Consider the following 22,345-nt stretch of genomic DNA (forward strand, 5'->3'; position numbering starts at 1 on the left):
GAAACACCATACACTTCTCCCTAGTGTCTGTTGGCAATTTACATCCCGCCCATCAGCATAACAAGGCTCCCAGTTCTCCATGGCCTGTCCTGCCTTTCTGGATTTTACACTTTGTTCAGATGGCCCTTTTGACCGGGGGGAAGTGAGACTTCATTGTAGTGCAGATTTCCTTTGCAAGTTTGCTTGGTTGCCCAAAAAGGGCGTATGGTTTTTTCCTGAATATATTCAGGAAAAAACGCATACGCCCTTTTTGTCCACGTGCATCATTGTGGACGTTCTGCCTCTTTTCCTATGCTTTCAATGCAATTCCAGTCTACCTCCTGAAATCGGTTTCCTGCAATTCTGCCCCGCTTTCAAGTCCTCTTGGCAGCCTTACTTCAGTATATTTTTGGACGATAGCTGTCATTTATAACTCTGCAGTTTTGTGCATTACAGTGCCCCTGAGCTCCTTTCTTCAACTCGCTTTCTTGTGACTTGGCCACAACACCGCAGGATGGCTTCAGGCCCTTATCTGTTTCCGGCACGGCACGCTGAGCGTTTGGTTAATTCCTCTTCCTGGTGGGAAATGAGAGTTAAATTTGCCCGTCCAGACACCTCCAGCTAGTCTCTCATTGGTTCTCGCTATTCCTGTTCATCTTCCGCAGAAATTGCAAACTGGGCCAAATAGGAGGTTAAAGGGACTGACTCTCCAAGTCGGGAGAGTGTTAGTAAAGCGTCTGGAATGTTGCACCCGAGTACCAGGGTACAAAAACTGAGACATATTTGAACACGTCTCCCGTTCACACAGTTGATCATACTCTGGGTTCCACATGCATGTTTTAGCTGAAGGAAGAATACCTTAAACCTGGGTAGTTGAAACCCGTGGAATGGGTACCATGCAATATGACTTCAAAGGGTCTTCATTTGCTCACCGAACCTCTCCAAACCTATCACTGCTGCGTTTATGCCCCTGTACACATGCTTGATTCTCTTTTGGAGACATAGCAATCCATAGGTTTTAAGATACTTACTAGTCAGGTACATTCTTAGGCGTTTAATATGGGGTGTTGAGTCCATTTCATTGAGCAAGGAGTAGCTCTTGTCTATTCCATATTTGGCTTAAGGAACTTTATCTGTGCTCATTTCAATCTCTGGTTTTATGCAGCACCCCAACTCACCTTTCCCCTTAAGCAAGCATAAGTTGGTTTTCTAAATTTGAGACCCTGTTCTGTTCTGTAATTCAGTTCCTCTGTAGTCAAGTTTACATTCCGTGTATTACTGATATCTTATGATGTTTCTTTTTCTGTGTGACTTATTTCAGTTAGAATCATCGTACCTGAATCCACTCATTATGCTGCTACGGGCCTGATGACATAGATTTCATTGCTGAGTGATACTGCATTGTACGTAAGTACCACAAGTTCTTTATCCATTTTTCACTTTCTGTGATACTGAACTTGTACGGTAAACGAGGTTCTTGTAAACAGAGGCGTCCCAAACTTTGGGGTGGCTGTGTCTTTTTGATTTTAATTTCCCTAAGCTATAGGACCATAAGTGGAAGTGCCCTAGGCTCTGTTGCTTTGTGTTTTAGATGTTTCAGGAAACACCATACACTTCTCCCGAGTGTCTGTTGGCAATTTACATCCCGCCCATCAGCATAACAAGGCTCCCAGTTCTCCATGGCCTGTCCTGCCTTTCTGGATTTTACACTTTGTTCAGATGGCCCTTTTGACCGGGGGGAAGTGAGACTTCATTGTAGTGCAGATTTCCTTTGCAAGTTTGCTTGGTTGCCCAAAAAGGGCGTATGGTTTTTTCCTGAATATATTCAGGAAAAAACGCATACGCCCTTTTTGTCCAAGTGCATCATTGTGGACGTTCTGCCTCTTTTCCTATGCTTTCAATGCAATTCCAGTCTACCTCCTGAAATCGGTTTCCTGCAATTCTGCCCCGCTTTCAAGTCCTCTTGGCAGCCTTACTTCAGTATATTTTTGGACGATAGCTGTCATTTAAAACTCTGCAGGTTTGTGCATTACAGTGCCCCTGAGCTCCTTTCTTCAACTCGCTTTCTTGTGACTTGGCCACAACACCGCAGGATGGCTTCAGGCCCTTATCTGTTTCCGGCATGGCACGCTGAGCGTTTGGTTAATTCCTCTTCCTGGTGGGAAATGAGAGTTAAATTTGCCCGTCCAGACACCTCCAGCTAGTCTCTAATTGGTTCTCGCTATTCCTGTTCATCTTCCGCAGAAATTGCAAACTGGGCCAAATAGGAGGTTAAAGGGACTGACTCTCCAAGTCGGGAGAGTGTTAGTAAAGCGTCTGGAATGTTGCACCCGAGTACCAGGGTACAAAAACTGAGACATATTTGAACACGTCTCCCGTTCACACAGTTGATCATACTCTGGGTTCCACATGCATGTTTTAGCTGAAGGAAGAATACCTTAAACCTGGGTAGTTGAAACCCGTGGAATGGGTACCATGCAATATGACTTCAAAGGGTCTTCATTTGCTCACCGAACCTCTCCAAACCTATCACTGCTGCGTTTATGCCCCTGTACACATGCTTGATTCTCTTTTGGAGACATAGCAATCCATAGGTTTTAAGATACTTACTAGTCAGGTACATTCTTAGGCGTTTAATATGGGTTGTTGAGTCCATTTCATTGAGCAAGGAGTAGCTCTTGTCTATTCCATATTTGGCTTAAGGAACTTTATCTGTGCTCATTTCAATCTCTGGTTTTATGCAGCACCCCAACTCACCTTTCCCCTTAAGCAAGCATAAGTTGGTTTTCTAAATTTGAGACCCTGTTCTGTTTTGGAATTCAGTTCCTGTGTAGCCAAGTTTACATTCCGTGTATTAGTGATATCTTATGATGTTTCTTTTTCTGTGTGACTTATTTCAGTTAGAATCATCGTACCTGAATCCACTCATTATGCTGCTACGGGCCTGATGACATAGATTTCATTGCTGAGTGATACTGCATTGTACGTAAGTACCACAAGTTCTTTATCCATTTTTCACTTTCTGTGATATTGAACTTGTACGGTAAACGAGGTTCTTGTAAACAGAGGCTTCCCAAACTTTGGGGTGCTGTGTCTTTTTGATTTTAATTTCCCTAAGCTATAGGACCATAAGTGGAAGTGCCCTAGGCTGTGTTGCTTTGTTTTTCAGATGTTTCAGGAAACACCATACACTTCTCCTGAGTGTCTGTTGGCAATTTACATCCCGCCCATCAGCATAACAAGGCTTCTAGTTCTCCATGGCCTGTCCTGCCTTTCTGGATTTTACACTTTTTTCAGATGGCCCTTTTGACAGGGGGGAAGTGAGACTTCATTGTAGTGCAGATTTCCTTTGCAAGCTTGCTTGGTTGGCCAAAAAGGGCGTATGCGTTTTTTCCTGAATATATTCAGGAAAAAACGCATACGCCCTTTTTGGCCAAGTGCATCATTGTGGACGTTCTGCCTCTTTTCCTATGCTTTCAATGCAATTCCAGTCTACCTCCTGAAATCGGTTTCCTGCAATTCTGCCCCGCTTTCAAGTCCTCTTGGCAGCCTTACTTCAGTATATTTTTGGACGATCGCTGTCATTTATAACTCTGCAGGTTTGTGAATTACAGTGCCCCTTAGCTACTTTCTTCAACTCGCTTTCTTGTGACCTGGACGCAACACCGCAGGATGGCTTCAGTCCCTAATCTGGTTCCGGCACGGCACGCTGAGCCTTTGTTTATTTCCTCTTCCTGGTGGGAAATGAGAGTTAAATTTGCCCGTCCAGACACCTCCAGCTAGTCTCTCATTGGTTCTCCCTATTCCTGTTCATCTTCCGCAGAAATTGCAAACTGGGCCAAACAGGAGGTTAAAGGCGCTGACTCTCCAAGTGGGGAGAGTGTTAGTAAAGCGTCTGGAATGTTGCACCCGAGTACCAGGGGAGGAAAACTGAGACATATTTGAACACGTCTCCCGTTCACACAGTTGATCATACTCTGGGTTCTACATGCATGATTTAGCTCAAGGAAGAATATCTTAAATCTGGAGAGTTGAGACCCGTGGAATGGGTACCATGCAATATGACTTCAAAGGGTCTTCATTTGCTCACCGAACCTCTCCAATCCTATCACTGCTGCGTTTATGCCCCTGTACATACGATTGATTCGCTTTCGGAGACATAGCAATCCATAGGTTTTAAGATACTTACTAGTCAGGTACATTCTTAGGCGTTTAATATGGGGTGTTGAGTCCATTTCGTTGAGCAAGGAGTAGCTCTTGTCTATTCCATATTTGGCTTAACAACTTTATCTGTGCTCATTTCACTCTCTGGTTTTATGCAGCACCCCAACTCACCTTTCCTCTTAAGCAAGCATAAGTTGGTTTTCTAAATTTGAGACCCTGTTCTGTTTTGGAATTCAGTTCCTGTGTAGCCAAGTTTACATTCCGTGTATTAGTGATATCTTATGATGTTTCTTTTTCTGTGTGGCTTATTTCAGTTAGAATCATCGTACCTGAATCCACTCATTATGCTGCTACGTGCCTGATGACATAGATTTCATTGCTGAGTGATACTGCATTGTACGTAAGTACCACAAGTTCTTTATCCATTTTTCACTTTCTGTGATACTGAACTTGTACGGTAAACGAGGTTCTTGTAAACAGAGACGTCCCAAACTTTGGGGTGGCTGTGTCTTTTTGATTTTAATTTCCCTAAGCTATAGGACCATAAGTGGAAGTGCCCTAGGCTCTGTTGCTTTGTTTTTTAGATATTTCAGGAAACACCATACACTTCTCCCGAGTGTCTGTTGGCAATTTACATCCCGCCCATCAGCATAACAAGGCTCCCAGTTCTCCATGGCCTGTCCTGTCTTTCTGGATTTTACACTTTGTTCAGATGGCCCTTTTGACCGGGGGGAAGTGAGACTTCATTGTAGTGCAGATTTCCTTTGCAAGTTTGCTTGGTTGGCCAAAAAGGGCGTATGCGTTTTTTCCTGAATATATTCAGGAAACAACGCATACGCCCGTTTTGGCCAAGTGCATCATTGTGGACGTTCTGCCTCTTTTCCTATGCTTTCAATGCAATTCCAGTCTACCTCCTGAAATCGGTTTCCTGCAATTCTGCCCCGCTTTCAAGTCCTCTTGGCAGCCTTACTTCAGTATATTTTTGGACGATAGCTGTCATTTATAACTCTGCAGGTTTGTGAATTACAGTGCCCCTGAGCTCCTTTCTTCAACTCGCTTTCTTGTGACCTGGCCGCAACACCGCAGGATGGCTTCAGGCCCTAATCTGGTTCCGGCACGGCACGCTGAGCCTTTGGTTAATTCCTCTTCCTGGTGGGAAATGAGAGTTAAATTTGCCCGTCCAGACACCTCCAGCTAGTCTCTCATTCGTTCTCCCTATTCCTGTTCATCTTCCGCAGAAATTGCAAACTGGGCCAAACAGGAGGTTAAAGGCGCTGACTCTCCAAGTGGGGAGAGTGTTAGTAAAGCGTCTGGAATGTTGCACCCGAGTACCAGTGGAGGAAAACTGAGACATATTTGAACACGTCTCCCGGTCACACGGTTGATCATACTCTGGGTTCCACATGCATGTTTTAGCTGAAGGAAGAATACCTTAAAACTGGAGAGTTGAGACCCGTGGAATGGGTACCATGCAATATGACTTCAAAGGGGCTTCATTTGCTCACCGAACCTCTCCAATCCTATCACTGCAGCGTTTATGCCCCTGTACACATGCTTGATTCTCTTTCGGAGACATAGCAATCCATAGGTTTTAAGATACTTACTAGTCAGGTACATTCTTAGGCGTTTAATATGGGGTGTTGAGTCCATTTCGTTGAGCAAGGAGTAGCTCTTGTCTATTCCATATTTGGCTTAAGGAACTTTATCTGTGCTCATTTCAATCTCTGGTTTTATGCAGCACCCCAACTCACCTTTCCCCTTAAGCAAGCATAAGTTGGTTTTCTAAGTTTGAGACCCTGTTCTGTTCTGTAATTCAGTTCCTGTGTAGCCAAGTTTACATTCCATGTATTACTGATATCTTATGATGTTTCTTTTTCTGTGTGACTTATTTCAGTTAGAAGCATCATACCTGAATCCACTCATTGTGCTGCTAAGGGCCTGATGACATAGATTTCATTGCTGAGTGATATTGCTTTGTAAGTAAATACCACAACTTCTTTATCCATTTTTCACTTTCTGCGATGTTGAACTTGTACTGTAAACGAGGTTCTTGTAAACAGAGCCGTTCCAACCTTAGGGGTGGCTGTGTCTTTTTGATTTTAATTTCCCTAAGCTATAGGACCATAAGTGGAAGTGCCCTAGGCTCTGTTGCTTTGTTTTTTAGATGTTTCAGGAAACACCATACACTTCCCCCGAGTGTCTGTTGGCAATTTACATCCCGCCCATCAGCATAACAAGGCTCCCAGTTCTCCATGGCCTGTCCTGCCTTTCTGGATTTTACACTTTTTTCAGATGGCCCTTTTGACCGGAAGGAAGTGAGACTTCATTGTAGTGCAGATTTCCTTTGCAAGCTTGCTTGGTTGGCCAAAAAGGGCGTATGCGTTTTTTCCCGAATATATTCAGGAAAAAACGCATACGCCCTTTTTGGCCAAGTGCATCATTGTGGACGCTCTGCCTCTTTTCCTATGCTTTCAATGCAATTCCAGTCTACCTCCTGAAATCGGTTTCCTGCAATTCTGCCCCGCTTTCAAGTCCTCTTGGCAGCCTTACTTCAGTATATTTTTGGACGATAGCTGTCATTTATAACTCTGCAGGTTTGTGCATTACAGTGCCCCTGAGCACCTTTCTTCAACTCGCTTTCTTGTGACTTGGCCACAACACCGCAGGATGGCTTCAGGCCCTTATCTGTTTCCGGCACGGCACGCTGAGCGTTTGGTTAATTCCTCTTCCTGGTGGGAAATGAGAGTTAAATTTGCCCGTACAGACACCTCCAGCTAGTCTCTCATTGGTTCTCGCTATTCCTGTTCATCTTCCGCAGAAATTGCAAACTGGGCCAAACAGGAGGTTAAAGGGACTGACTCTCCAAGTCGGGAGAGTGTTAGTAAAGCGTCTGGAATGTTGCACCCGAGTACCAGGGTACAAAAACTGAGACATATTTGAACACGTCTCCCGATCACATGGTTGATCATACTCTAGGTTCCACATGCATGTTTTAGCTGAAGGAAGAATCCCTAAAACCTGGGTAGTTGAAACCCGTGGAATGGGTACCATGCAATATGACTTCAAAGGGTCTTCATTTGCTCACCGAACCTCTCCAATCCTATCACTGCTGCGTTTATTCCCCTGTACACACGCTTGATTCTCTTTTGGAGACATAGCAATCCATACGATTTAAGATACTTACTAGTCAGGTACATTCTTAGGCGTTTAATATGTGGTGTTGAGTCCATTTCATTGAGAAAGCAGTAGCTCTTGTCTATTCCATATTTGGCTTAAGGGACTTTATCTGTGCTCATTTCAATCTCTGGTTTTATGCAGCACCCCAACTCACCTTTCCCCTTAAGCAAGCATAAGTTGGTTTTCTAAATTTGAGACCCTGTTCTGTTTTGGAATTCAGTTCCTGTGTAGCCAAGTTTACATTCCGTGTATTAGTGATATCTTATGATGTTTCTTTTTCTGTGTGACTTATTTCAGTTAGAATCATCGTACCTGAATCCACTCATTGTGCTGCTAAGGGCCTGATGACATAGATTTCATTGCTGAGTGATATTGCTTTGTAAGAAAATACCACAGCTTCTTTATCCATTTTTCGCTTTCTGCGATGTTGAGCTTGTACTGTAAACGATGTTCTTATAAACAGAGCCATCCCAAACTTTGGGGTGGCTGTGTCTTTTTGATTTTAATTTCCCTAAGCTATAGGACCATAAGTGGAAGTGCCCTAGGCTCTGTTGCTTTGTTTTTTAGATGTTTCAGGAAACACCATACACTTCTCCCGAGTGTCTGTTGGCAATTTACATCCCGCCCATCAGCATAACAAGGCTCCCAGTTCTCCATGGCCTGTCCTGCCTTTCTGGATTTTACACTTTTTTCAGATGGCCCTTTTGACCGGGGGGAAGTGAGACTTCATTGTAGTGCAGATTTCCTTTGCAAGCTTGCTTGGTTGGCCAAAAAGGGCGTATGCGTTTTTTCCTGAATATATTCAGGAAAAAACGCATACGCCCTTTTTGGCCAAGTGCATCATTGTGGAAGTTCTGCCTCTTTTCCTATGCTTTCAATGCAATTCCAGTCTACCTCCTGAAATCGGTTTCCTGCAATTCTGCCCCGCTTTCAAGTCCTCTTGGCAGCCTTACTTCAGTATATTTTTGGACGATCGCTGTCATTTATAACTCTGCAGGTTTGTGAATTACAGTGCCCCTTAGCTACTTTCTTCAACTCGCTTTCTTGTGACCTGGACGCAACACCGCAGGATGGCTTCAGTCCCTAATCTGGTTCCGGCACGGCAAGCTGAGCCTTTGGTTATGTCCTCTTCCTGGTGGGAAATGAGAGTTAAATTTGCCCGTCCAGACACCTCCAGCTAGTCTCTCATTGGTTCTCCTATTCCTGTTCATCTTCCGCAGAAATGGCAAACTGGGCCAAACAGGAGGTTAAAGGCGTTGTCGCTCCAAGTGGGGAGAGTGTTAGTGAAGCGTCTGGAATGTTGCACCCGAGTACCAGGGGAGGAAAACTGAGACATATTTGAACACGTCTCCCTTTCACACAGTTGATCATACTCTGGGTTCTACATGCATGATTTAGCTCAAGGAAGAATACCTTAAATCTGGAGAGTTGAGACCCGTGGAATGGGTACCATGCAATATGACTTCAAAGGGTCTTCATTTGCTCACCGAACCTCTCCAATCCTATCACTGCTGCGTTTATGCCCCTGTACATACGATTGATTCTCTTTTGGAGACATAGCAATCCATAGGTTTTAAGATACTTACTAGTCAGGTACATTCTTAGGCGTTTAATATGGGGTGTTGAGTCCATTTCGTTGAGCAAGGAGTAGCTCTTGTCTATTCCATATTTGGCTTAAGGAACTTTATCTGTGCTCATTTCAATCTCTGGTTTTATGCAGCACCCCGACTCACCTTTCCTCTTAAGCAAGCATAAGTTGGTTTTCTAAATTTGAGACCCTGTTCTGTTTTGGAATTCAGTTCCTGTGTAGCCAAGTTTACATTCCGTGTATTAGTGATATCTTATGATGTTTCTTTTTCTGTGTGACTTATTTCAGTTAGAATCATCGAACCTGAATCCACTTATTATTCTGCTACGGTCCTGATGACATAGATTTCATTGCTGAGTGATACTGCATTGTACGTAAGTACCACAAGTTCTTTATCCATTTTTCACTTTCTGTGATACTGAACATGTACGGTAAACGAGGTTCTTGTAAACAGAGGCGTCCCAAACTTTGGGGTGCTGTGTCTTTTTGATTTTAATTTCCCTAAGCTATAGGACCATAAGTGAAAGTGCCCTAGGCTGTGTTGATTTGTTTTTCAGATGTTTCAGGAAACACCATACACTTCTCCCGAGTGTCTGTTGGCAATTTACATCCTGCCCATCAGCATAACAAGGCTTCCAGTTCTCCATGGCCTGTCCTGCCTTTCTGGATTTTACACTTTTTTCAGATGGCCCTTTTGACCGGGGGGAAGTGAGACTTCATTGTAGTGCAGATTTCCTTTGCAAGCTTGCTTGGTTGGCCAAAAAGGGCGTATGCGTTTTTTCCTGAATATATTCAGGAAAAAACGCATACGCCCTTTTTGGCCAAGTGCATCATTGTGGACGTTACGCCTCTTTTCCTATGCTTTCAATGCAATTCCAGTCTACCTCCTGAAATCGGTTTCCTGCAATTCTGCCCCGCTTTCAAGTCCTCTTGGCAGCCTTACTTCAGTATATTTTTGGACGATAGCTGTCATTTATAACTCTGCAGGTTTGTGCATTACAGTTCCCCTGAGCTCCTTTCTTCAACTCGCTTTCTTGTGAGCTGGCCGCAACACCGCAGGATGGCTTCAGGCCCTAATCTGGTTCCGGCACGGCACGCTGAGCCTTTGGTTATTTCCTCTTCCTGGTGGGAAATGAGAGTTAAATTTGCCCGTTCAGACACCTCCAGCTAGTCTCTCATTGGTTCTCGCTATTCCTGTTCATCTTCCGCAGAAATTGCAAACTGGGCCAAACAGGAGGTTAAAGGCGCTGACTCTCCAAGTGGGGAGAGTGTTAGTAAAGCGTCTGGAATGTTGCACCCGAGTACCAGGGGAGGAAAACTGAGACATATTTGAACACGTCTCCCGTTCACACGGTTGATCATACTCTGGGTTCCACATGCATGTTTTAGCTGAAGGAAGAATACCTTAAACCTGGAGAGTTGAGACCCGTGGAATGGGTACCATGCAATATGACTTCAAAGGGTCTTCATTTGCTCACCGAACCTCTCCAATCCTATCACTGCTGCGTTTATGCCCCTGTACACATGCTTGATTCTCTTTCGGAGACATAGCAATCCATAGGTTTTAAGATACTTACTAGTCAGGTACATTCTTAGGCGTTTAATATGCGGTGTTGAGTCCATTTCGTTGAGCAAGGAGTAGCTCTTGTCTATTCCATATTTGGCTTAAGGAACTTTATCTGTGCTCATTTCAATCTCTGGTTTTATGCAGCACCCCAACTCACCTTTCCCCTTAAGCAAGCATAAGTTGGTTTTCTAAATTTGAGACCCTGTTCTGTTCTGTAATTCAGTTCCTGTGTAGCCAAGTTTACATTCCATGTATTACTGATATCTTATGATGTTTCTTTTTCTGTGTGACTTATTTCAGTTAGAAGCATCATACCTGAATCCACTCATTGTGCTGCTAAGGGCCTGATGACATAGATTTCATTGCTGAGTGATATTGCTTTGTAAGTAAATACCACAACTTCTTTATCCATTTTTCACTTTCTGCGATGTTGAACTTGTACTGTAAACGAGGTTCTTGTAAACAGAGCCGTTCCAACCTTAGGGGTGGCTGTGTCTTTTTGATTTTAATTTCCCTAAGCTATAGGACCATAAGTGGAAGTGCCCTAGGCTCTGTTGCTTTGTTTTTTAGATGTTTCAGGAAACACCATACACTTCTCCCGAGTGTCTGTTGGCAATTTACATCCCGCCCATCAGCATAACAAGGCTCCCAGTTCTCCATGGCCTGTCCTGCCTTTCTGGATTTTACACTTTTTTCAGATGGCCCTTTTGACCGGAAGGATGTGAGACTTCATTGTAGTGCAGATTTCCTTTGCAAGCTTGCTTGGTTGGCCAAACAGGGCGTATGCGTTTTTTCCTGAATATATTCAGGAAAAAACGCATACGCACTTTTTGGCCAAGTGCATCATTGTGGACGTTCTGCCTCTTTTCCTATGCTTTCAATGCAATTCCACTCTACCTCCTGAAATCGGTTTCCTGCAATTCTGCCCCGCTTTCAAGTCCTCTTGGCAGCCATACTTCAGTATATTTTTGGACGATCGCTGTCATTTATAACTCTGCAGGTTTGTGAATTACAGTGCCTCTTAGCTACTTTCTTCAACTCGCTTTCTTGTGACCTGGACGCAACACCGCAGGATGGCTTCAGTCCCTAATCTGGTTCCGGCACGGCACGTTGAGCCTTTGGTTATTTCCTCTTCCTGGTGGGAAATGAGAGTTAAATTTGCCCGTCCAGACACCTCCAGCTAGTCTCTCATTGGTTCTCCCTATTCCTGTTCATCTTCCGCAGAAATTGCAAACTGGGCCAAACAGGAGGTTAAAGGCGCTGACTCTCCAAGTGGGGAGAGTGTTAGTAAAGCGTCTGGAATGTTGCACCCGAGTACCAGGGGAGGAAAACTGAGACATATTTGAACACGTCTCCCGTTCACACAGTTGATCATACTCTGGGTTCTACATGCATGATTTAGCTCAAGGAAGAATACCTTAAATCTGGAGAGTTGAGACCCGTGGAATGGGTACCATGCAATATGACTTCAAAGGGTCTTCATTTGCTCACCGAACCTCTCCAATTCTATCACTGCTGCGTTTATGCCCCTGTACATACGATTGATTCTCTTTTGGAGACATAGCAATCCATAGGTTTTAAGATACTTACTAGTCAGGTACATTCTTAGGCGTTTAATATGGGGTGTTGAGTCCATTTCGTTGAGCAAGGAGTAGCTCTTGTCTATTCCATATTTGGCTTAAGGAACTTTATCTGTGCTCATTTCAATCTCTGGTTTTATGCAGCACCCCAACTCACCTTTCCTCTTAACAAGCATAAGTTGGTTTTCTAAATTTGAGACCCTGTTCTGTTTTGGAATTCAGTTCCTGTGTAGCCAAGTTTACATTCCGTGTATTAGTGATATCTTATGATGTTTCTTTTTCTGTGTGACTTATTTCAGTTAGAATCATCGTACCTGAATCCACTCATTATGCTGCTACGGGCCTGATGACATAGATTTCATTGCTGAGTGATACTGCATTGTACGTAAGTACCACAAGTTCTTTATCCATTTTTCAATTTCTGTGATACTGAACTTGTACGGTAAATGAGGTTCTTGTAAACAGAGGCGTCCCAAACTTTGGGGTGGCTGTGTCTTTTTGATTTTAATTTCCCTAAGCTATAGGACCATAAGTGGAAGTGCCCTAGGCTCTGTTGCTGTATTTTTTAGATGTTTCAGGAAACACCATACACTTCTCCCGAGTGTCTGTTGGCAATTTACATCCCGCCCATCAGCATAACAAGGCTCCCAGTTCTCCATGGCCTGTCCTGTCTTTCTGGATTTTACACTTTGTTCAGATGGCCCTTTTGACCGGGGGGAAGTGAGACTTCATTGTAGTGCAGATTTCCTTTGCAAGTTTGCTTGGTTGCCCAAAAAGGGCGTATGCGTTTTTTCCTGAATATATTCAGGAAAAAACGCATACGCCCTTTTTGTCCAAGTGCATCATTGTGGACGCTCTGCCTCTTTTCCTATGCTTTCAATGCAATTCCAGTCTACCTCCTGAAATCGGTTTCCTGCAATTCTGCCCCGCTTTCAAGTCCTCTTGGCAGCCTTACTTCAGTATATTTTTGGACGATAGCTGTCATTTATAACTCTGCAGGTTTGTGCATTACAGTGCCCCTGAGCTCCTTTCTTCAACTCGCTTTCTTGTGACTTGGCTACAACACCGCAGGATGGCTTCAGGCCCTTATCTGTTTCCGGCACGGCATGCTGAGCGTTTGGTTAATTCCTCTTCCTGGTGGGAAATGAGAGTTAAATTTGCCCGTCCAGACACCTCCAGCTAGTCTCTCATTGGTTCTCGCTATTCCTGTACATCTTCCGCAGAAATTGCAAACTGGGCCAAACAGGAGGTTAAAGGGACTGACTCTCCAAGTCGGGAGAGTGTTAGTAAAGCGTCTGGAATGTTGCACCCGAGTACCAGGGTACAAAAACTGAGACATATTTGAACACGTCCCCCGATCACATGGTTGATCATACCCTAGGTTCCACATGCATGTTTTAGCTGAAGGAAGAATCCCTAAAACCTGGGTAGTTGAAACCCGTGGAATGGGTACCATGCAATATGACTTCAAAGGGTCTTCATTTGCTCACCGAACCTCTCCAATCCTATCACTGCTGCGTTTATTCCCCTGTACACACGCTTGATTCTCTTTTGGAGACATAGCAATCCATAGGTTTTAAGATACTTACTAGTCAGGTACATTCTTAGGCGTTTAATATGTGGTGTTGAGTCCATTTCGTTGAGCAAGGAGTAGCTCTTGTCTATTCCATATTTGGCTTAAGGAACTTTATCTGTGCTCATTTCAATCTCTGGTTTTATGCAGCACCCCAACTCACCTTTCCCCTTAAGCAAGCATAAGTTGGTTTTCTAAATTTGAGACCATGTTCTGTTTTGGAATTCAGTTCCTGTGTAGCCAAGTTTACATTCCTTGTATTAGTGATATCTTATGATGTTTCTTTTTCTGTGTGACTTATTTCAGTTAGAATCATCGTACCTGAATCCACTCATTATGCTGCTACGAGCCTGATGACATAGATTTCATTGCTGAGTGATACTGCATTGTACGTAAGTACCACAAGTTCTTTATCCATTTTTCACTTTCTGTGATACTGAACTTGTACGGTAAACGAGGTTCTTGTAAACAGAGGCGTCCCAAACTTTGGGGTGGCTGTTTCTTTTTGATTTTAATTTCCCTAAGCTATAGGACCATAAGTGGAAGTGCCCTAGGCTCTGTTGCTTTGCTTTTTAGATGTTTCAGGAAACACCATACACTTCTCCCGAGTGTCTCTTGGCAATTTACATCCCGCCCATCAGCATAACAAGGCTCCCAGTTCTCCATGACCTTTCCTGCCTTTCTGGATTTTACACTTTTTTCAGATGGCCCTTTTGACAGGGGGGAAGTGAGACTTCATTGTAGTGCAGATTTCCTTTGCAAGTTTGCTTGGTTGGCCAACAAGTGCGTATGCGTTTTTTCCTGAATATATTCAAGAAAAAATGCATACGCCCTTTTTGGCCAAGTGCATCATTGTGGACGTTCTGCCTCTTTTCCTAAGCTTTCAATGCAATTCCAGTCTACCTCCTGAAATCGGTTTCCTGCAATTCTGTCCCGCTTTCAAGTCCTCTTGGCAGCCTTACTTCAGTATATTTTTGGACGATAGCTGTCATTTATAACTCTGCAGGTTTGTGCATTACAGTGCCCCTGAGCTACTTTCTTCAACTCGCTTTCTTGTGAGCTGGCCGCAACACCGCAGCATGGCTTCAGGCCCTAATCTGGTTCCGGCACGGCACGCTGAGCCTTTGGTTAATTCCTCTTCCTGGTGGGAAATGAGAGTTAAATTTGCCCGTCCAGACACCTCCAGCTAGTCTCTCATTGGTTCTCGCTATTCCTGTTCATCTTCCGCAGAAATAGCAAACTGGGCCAAACAGGAGGTTAAAGGGACTGACTCTCCAAGTCGGGAGAGTGTTAGTAAAGCGTCTGGAATGTTGCACCCGAGTACCAGGGTACAAAAACTGAGACATATTTGAACACGTCTCCCGATCACATGGTTGATCATACTCTAGGTTCCACATGCATGTTTTAGCTGAAGGAAGAATACCTTAAACCTGGGTAGTTGAAACCCGTGGAATGGGTACCATGCAATATGACTTCAAAGGGTCTTCATTTGCTCACCGAACCTCTCCAATCCTATCACTGCTGCGTTTATGCCCCTGTACACACGCTTGATTCTCTTTTGGAGACATAGCAATCCCTAGGTTTTAAGATACTTACTAGTCAGGTACATTCTTAGGCGTTTAATATGGGGTGTTGAGTCCATTTCGTTGAGCAAGGAGTAGCTCTTGTCTATTCCATATTTGGCTTAAGGAATGTTATCTGTGCTCATTTCAATCTCTAGTTTTATGCAGCACCCCAACTCACCTTTCCCCTTAAGCAAGCATAAGTTGGTTTTCTAAATTTGAGATCCTGTTCTGTTCTGTAATTCAGTTCCTGTGTAGCCAAGTTTACATTCCATGTATTACTGATATCTTATGATGTTTCTTTTTCTGTGTGACTTATTTCAGTTAGAATCATCATACCTGAATCCACTCATTGTGCTGCTAAGGGCCTGATGACATAGATTTCATTGCTGAGTGATATTGCTTTGTAAGTAAATACCACAACTTCTTTATCCATTTTTCACTTTCTGCGATGTTGAACTTGTACTGTAAACGAGGTTCTTGTAAACAGAGCCGTTCCAACCTTAGGGGTGGCTGTGTCTTTTTGATTTTAATTTCCCTAAGCTATAGGACCATAAGTGGAAGTGCCCTAGGCTCTGTTGCTTTGTTTTATAGATGTTTCAGGAAACACCATACACTTCTCCCGAGTGTCTGTTGGCAATTTACATCCCGCCCATCAGCATAACAAGGCTCCCAGTTCTCCATGGCCTGTCCTGCCTTTCTGGATTTTACACATTTTTCAGATGGCCCTTTTGACCGGGGGGAAGTGAGACTTCATTGTAGTGCAGATTTCCTTTGCAAGCTTGCTTGGTTGGCCAAAAAGGGCGTATGCGTTTTTTCCTGAATATATTTAAGAAAAAATTCATACGCCCTTTTTGGCCAAGTGCATCATTGTGGACGTTCTGCCTCTTTTCCTATGCTTTCAATGCAATTCCAGTCTACCTCCTGAAATCGGTTTCCTGCAATTCTGCCCCGCTTTCAAGTCCTCTTGGCAGCCATACTTCAGTATATTTTTGGACGATCGCTGTCATTTATAACTCTGCAGGTTTGTGAATTACAGTGCCCCTTAGCTACTTTCTTCAACTCGCTTTCTTGTGACCTGTACGCAACAGCGCAGGATGGCTTCAGGCCCTAATCTGGTTCCGGCACGGCACGCTGAGCATTTGTTTATTTCCTCTTCCTGGTGGGAAATGAGAGTTAAATTTGCCCGTCCAGACACCTCCAGCTAGTCTCTCATTGGTTCTCCCTATTCCTGTTCATCTTCCACAGAAATTGCAAACTGGGCCAAACAGGAGGTTAAAGGCGCTGACTCTCCAAGTGGGGAGAGTGTTAGTAAAGCGTCTGGAATGTTGCACCCAAGTATCAGGGGAGGAAAACTGAGACATATTTGAACACGTCTCCCGTTCACACAGTTGATCATACTCTGGGTTCTACATGCATGATTTAGCTCAAGGAAGAATACCTTAAATCTGGAGAGTTGAGACCCGTGGAATGGGTACCATGCAATATGACTTCAAAGGGTCTTCATTTGCTCACCGAACCTCTCCAATCCTATCACTGCTGCGTTTATGCCCCTGTACATACGATTGATTCTCTTTTGGAGACATAGCAATCCATAGGTTTTAAGATACTTACTAGTCAGGTACATTCTTAGGCGTTTAATATGGGGTGTTGAGTCCATTTCGTTGAGCAAGGAGTAGCTCTTGTCTATTCCATATTTGGCTTAAGGAACTTTATCTGTGCTCATTTCAATCTCTGGTTTTATGCAGCACCCCAACTCACCTTTCCTCTTAAGCAAGCATAAGTTGGTTTTCTAAATTTGAGACCCTGTTCTGTTTTGGAATTCAGTTCCTGTGTAACCAAATTTACATTCCGTGTATTAGTGATATCTTATGATGTTTCTTTTTCTGTGTGACTTATTTCAGTTAGAATCATCGTACCTGAATCCACTCATTATGCTGCTACGGGCCTGATGACATAGATTTCATTGCTGAGTGATACTGCATTGTACGTAAGTACCACAAGTTCTTTATCCATTTTTCACTTTCTGTGATACTGAACTTGTACGGTAAATGAGGTTCTTGTAAACAGAGGCGTCCCAAACTTTGGGGTGGCTGTGTCTTTTTGATTTTAATTTCCCTAAGCTATAGGACCATAAGTGGAAGTGCCCTAGGCTCTGTTGCTTTGTGTTTTAGATGTTTCAGGAAACACCATACACTTCTCCCTAGTGTCTGTTGGCAATTTACATCCCGCCCATCAGCATAACAAGGCTCCCAGTTCTCCATGGCCTGTCCTGCCTTTCTGGATTTTACACTTTGTTCAGATGGCCCTTTTGACCGGGGGGAAGTGAGACTTCATTGTAGTGCAGATTTCCTTTGCAAGTTTGCTTGGTTGCCCAAAAAGGGCGTATGGTTTTTTCCTGAATATATTCAGGAAAAAACGCATACGCCCTTTTTGTCCACGTGCATCATTGTGGACGTTCTGCCTCTTTTCCTATGCTTTCAATGCAATTCCAGTCTACCTCCTGAAATCGGTTTCCTGCAATTCTGCCCCGCTTTCAAGTCCTCTTGGCAGCCTTACTTCAGTATATTTTTGGACGATAGCTGTCATTTATAACTCTGCAGTTTTGTGCATTACAGTGCCCCTGAGCTCCTTTCTTCAACTCGCTTTCTTGTGACTTGGCCACAACACCGCAGGATGGCTTCAGGCCCTTATCTGTTTCCGGCACGGCACGCTGAGCGTTTGGTTAATTCCTCTTCCTGGTGGGAAATGAGAGTTAAATTTGCCCGTCCAGACACCTCCAGCTAGTCTCTCATTGGTTCTCGCTATTCCTGTTCATCTTCCGCAGAAATTGCAAACTGGGCCAAATAGGAGGTTAAAGGGACTGACTCTCCAAGTCGGGAGAGTGTTAGTAAAGCGTCTGGAATGTTGCACCCGAGTACCAGGGTACAAAAACTGAGACATATTTGAACACGTCTCCCGTTCACACAGTTGATCATACTCTGGGTTCCACATGCATGTTTTAGCTGAAGGAAGAATACCTTAAACCTGGGTAGTTGAAACCCGTGGAATGGGTACCATGCAATATGACTTCAAAGGGTCTTCATTTGCTCACCGAACCTCTCCAAACCTATCACTGCTGCGTTTATGCCCCTGTACACATGCTTGATTCTCTTTTGGAGACATAGCAATCCATAGGTTTTAAGATACTTACTAGTCAGGTACATTCTTAGGCGTTTAATATGGGGTGTTGAGTCCATTTCATTGAGCAAGGAGTAGCTCTTGTCTATTCCATATTTGGCTTAAGGAACTTTATCTGTGCTCATTTCAATCTCTGGTTTTATGCAGCACCCCAACTCACCTTTCCCCTTAAGCAAGCATAAGTTGGTTTTCTAAATTTGAGACCCTGTTCTGTTCTGTAATTCAGTTCCTCTGTAGTCAAGTTTACATTCCGTGTATTACTGATATCTTATGATGTTTCTTTTTCTGTGTGACTTATTTCAGTTAGAATCATCGTACCTGAATCCACTCATTATGCTGCTACGGGCCTGATGACATAGATTTCATTGCTGAGTGATACTGCATTGTACGTAAGTACCACAAGTTCTTTATCCATTTTTCACTTTCTGTGATACTGAACTTGTACGGTAAACGAGGTTCTTGTAAACAGAGGCGTCCCAAACTTTGGGGTGGCTGTGTCTTTTTGATTTTAATTTCCCTAAGCTATAGGACCATAAGTGGAAGTGCCCTAGGCTCTGTTGCTTTGTGTTTTAGATGTTTCAGGAAACACCATACACTTCTCCCGAGTGTCTGTTGGCAATTTACATCCCGCCCATCAGCATAACAAGGCTCCCAGTTCTCCATGGCCTGTCCTGCCTTTCTGGATTTTACACTTTGTTCAGATGGCCCTTTTGACCGGGGGGAAGTGAGACTTCATTGTAGTGCAGATTTCCTTTGCAAGTTTGCTTGGTTGCCCAAAAAGGGCGTATGGTTTTTTCCTGAATATATTCAGGAAAAAACGCATACGCCCTTTTTGTCCAAGTGCATCATTGTGGACGTTCTGCCTCTTTTCCTATGCTTTCAATGCAATTCCAGTCTACCTCCTGAAATCGGTTTCCTGCAATTCTGCCCCGCTTTCAAGTCCTCTTGGCAGCCTTACTTCAGTATATTTTTGGACGATAGCTGTCATTTAAAACTCTGCAGGTTTGTGCATTACAGTGCCCCTGAGCTCCTTTCTTCAACTCGCTTTCTTGTGACTTGGCCACAACACCGCAGGATGGCTTCAGGCCCTTATCTGTTTCCGGCATGGCACGCTGAGCGTTTGGTTAATTCCTCTTCCTGGTGGGAAATGAGAGTTAAATTTGCCCGTCCAGACACCTCCAGCTAGTCTCTAATTGGTTCTCGCTATTCCTGTTCATCTTCCGCAGAAATTGCAAACTGGGCCAAATAGGAGGTTAAAGGGACTGACTCTCCAAGTCGGGAGAGTGTTAGTAAAGCGTCTGGAATGTTGCACCCGAGTACCAGGGTACAAAAACTGAGACATATTTGAACACGTCTCCCGTTCACACAGTTGATCATACTCTGGGTTCCACATGCATGTTTTAGCTGAAGGAAGAATACCTTAAACCTGGGTAGTTGAAACCCGTGGAATGGGTACCATGCAATATGACTTCAAAGGGTCTTCATTTGCTCACCGAACCTCTCCAAACCTATCACTGCTGCGTTTATGCCCCTGTACACATGCTTGATTCTCTTTTGGAGACATAGCAATCCATAGGTTTTAAGATACTTACTAGTCAGGTACATTCTTAGGCGTTTAATATGGGTTGTTGAGTCCATTTCATTGAGCAAGGAGTAGCTCTTGTCTATTCCATATTTGGCTTAAGGAACTTTATCTGTGCTCATTTCAATCTCTGGTTTTATGCAGCACCCCAACTCACCTTTCCCCTTAAGCAAGCATAAGTTGGTTTTCTAAATTTGAGACCCTGTTCTGTTTTGGAATTCAGTTCCTGTGTAGCCAAGTTTACATTCCGTGTATTAGTGATATCTTATGATGTTTCTTTTTCTGTGTGACTTATTTCAGTTAGAATCATCATACCTGAATCCACTCATTATGCTGCTACGGGCCTGATGACATAGATTTCATTGCTGAGTGATACTGCATTGTACGTAAGTACCACAAGTTCTTTATCCATTTTTCACTTTCTGTGATATTGAACTTGTACGGTAAACGAGGTTCTTGTAAACAGAGGCTTCCCAAACTTTGGGGTGCTGTGTCTTTTTGATTTTAATTTCCCTAAGCTATAGGACCATAAGTGGAAGTGCCCTAGGCTGTGTTGCTTTGTTTTTCAGATGTTTCAGGAAACACCATACACTTCTCCTGAGTGTCTGTTGGCAATTTACATCCCGCCCATCAGCATAACAAGGCTTCTAGTTCTCCATGGCCTGTCCTGCCTTTCTGGATTTTACACTTTTTTCAGATGGCCCTTTTGACAGGGGGGAAGTGAGACTTCATTGTAGTGCAGATTTCCTTTGCAAGCTTGCTTGGTTGGCCAAAAAGGGCGTATGCGTTTTTTCCTGAATATATTCAGGAAAAAACGCATACGCCCTTTTTGGCCAAGTGCATCATTGTGGACGTTCTGCCTCTTTTCCTATGCTTTCAATGCAATTCCAGTCTACCTCCTGAAATCGGTTTCCTGCAATTCTGCCCCGCTTTCAAGTCCTCTTGGCAGCCTTACTTCAGTATATTTTTGGACGATCGCTGTCATTTATAACTCTGCAGGTTTGTGAATTACAGTGCCCCTTAGCTACTTTCTTCAACTCGCTTTCTTGTGACCTGGACGCAACACCGCAGGATGGCTTCAGTCCCTAATCTGGTTCCGGCACGGCACGCTGAGCCTTTGTTTATTTCCTCTTCCTGGTGGGAAATGAGAGTTAAATTTGCCCGTCCAGACACCTCCAGCTAGTCTCTCATTGGTTCTCCCTATTCCTGTTCATCTTCCGCAGAAATTGCAAACTGGGCCAAACAGGAGGTTAAAGGCGCTGACTCTCCAAGTGGGGAGAGTGTTAGTAAAGCGTCTGGAATGTTGCACCCGAGTACCAGGGGAGGAAAACTGAGACATATTTGAACACGTCTCCCGTTCACACAGTTGATCATACTCTGGGTTCTACATGCATGATTTAGCTCAAGGAAGAATATCTTAAATCTGGAGAGTTGAGACCCGTGGAATGGGTACCATGCAATATGACTTCAAAGGGTCTTCATTTGCTCACCGAACCTCTCCAATCCTATCACTGCTGCGTTTATGCCCCTGTACATACGATTGATTCGCTTTCGGAGACATAGCAATCCATAGGTTTTAAGATACTTACTAGTCAGGTACATTCTTAGGCGTTTAATATGGGGTGTTGAGTCCATTTCGTTGAGCAAGGAGTAGCTCTTGTCTATTCCATATTTGGCTTAACAACTTTATCTGTGCTCATTTCACTCTCTGGTTTTCTGCAGCACCCCAACTCACCTTTCCTCTTAAGCAAGCATAAGTTGGTTTTCTAAATTTGAGACCCTGTTCTGTTTTGGAATTCAGTTCCTGTGTAGCCAAGTTTACATTCCGTGTATTAGTGATATCTTATGATGTTTCTTTTTCTGTGTGGCTTATTTCAGTTAGAATCATCGTACCTGAATCCACTCATTATGCTGCTACGTGCCTGATGACATAGATTTCATTGCTGAGTGATACTGCATTGTACGTAAGTACCACAAGTTCTTTATCCATTTTTCACTTTCTGTGATACTGAACTTGTACGGTAAACGAGGTTCTTGTAAACAGAGACGTCCCAAACTTTGGGGTGGCTGTGTCTTTTTGATTTTAATTTCCCTAAGCTATAGGACCATAAGTGGAAGTGCCCTAGGCTCTGTTGCTTTGTTTTTTAGATATTTCAGGAAACACCATACACTTCTCCCGAGTGTCTGTTGGCAATTTACATCCCGCCCATCAGCATAACAAGGCTCCCAGTTCTCCATGGCCTGTCCTGTCTTTCTGGATTTTACACTTTGTTCAGATGGCCCTTTTGACCGGGGGGAAGTGAGACTTCATTGTAGTGCAGATTTCCTTTGCAAGTTTGCTTGGTTGGCCAAAAAGGGCGTATGCGTTTTTTCCTGAATATATTCAGGAAACA

Source organism: Pseudorca crassidens, chromosome 6, assembly GCF_039906515.1.
Source record: "Pseudorca crassidens isolate mPseCra1 chromosome 6, mPseCra1.hap1, whole genome shotgun sequence".
Classification (NCBI taxonomy): Eukaryota; Metazoa; Chordata; class Mammalia; order Artiodactyla; family Delphinidae; genus Pseudorca; species Pseudorca crassidens.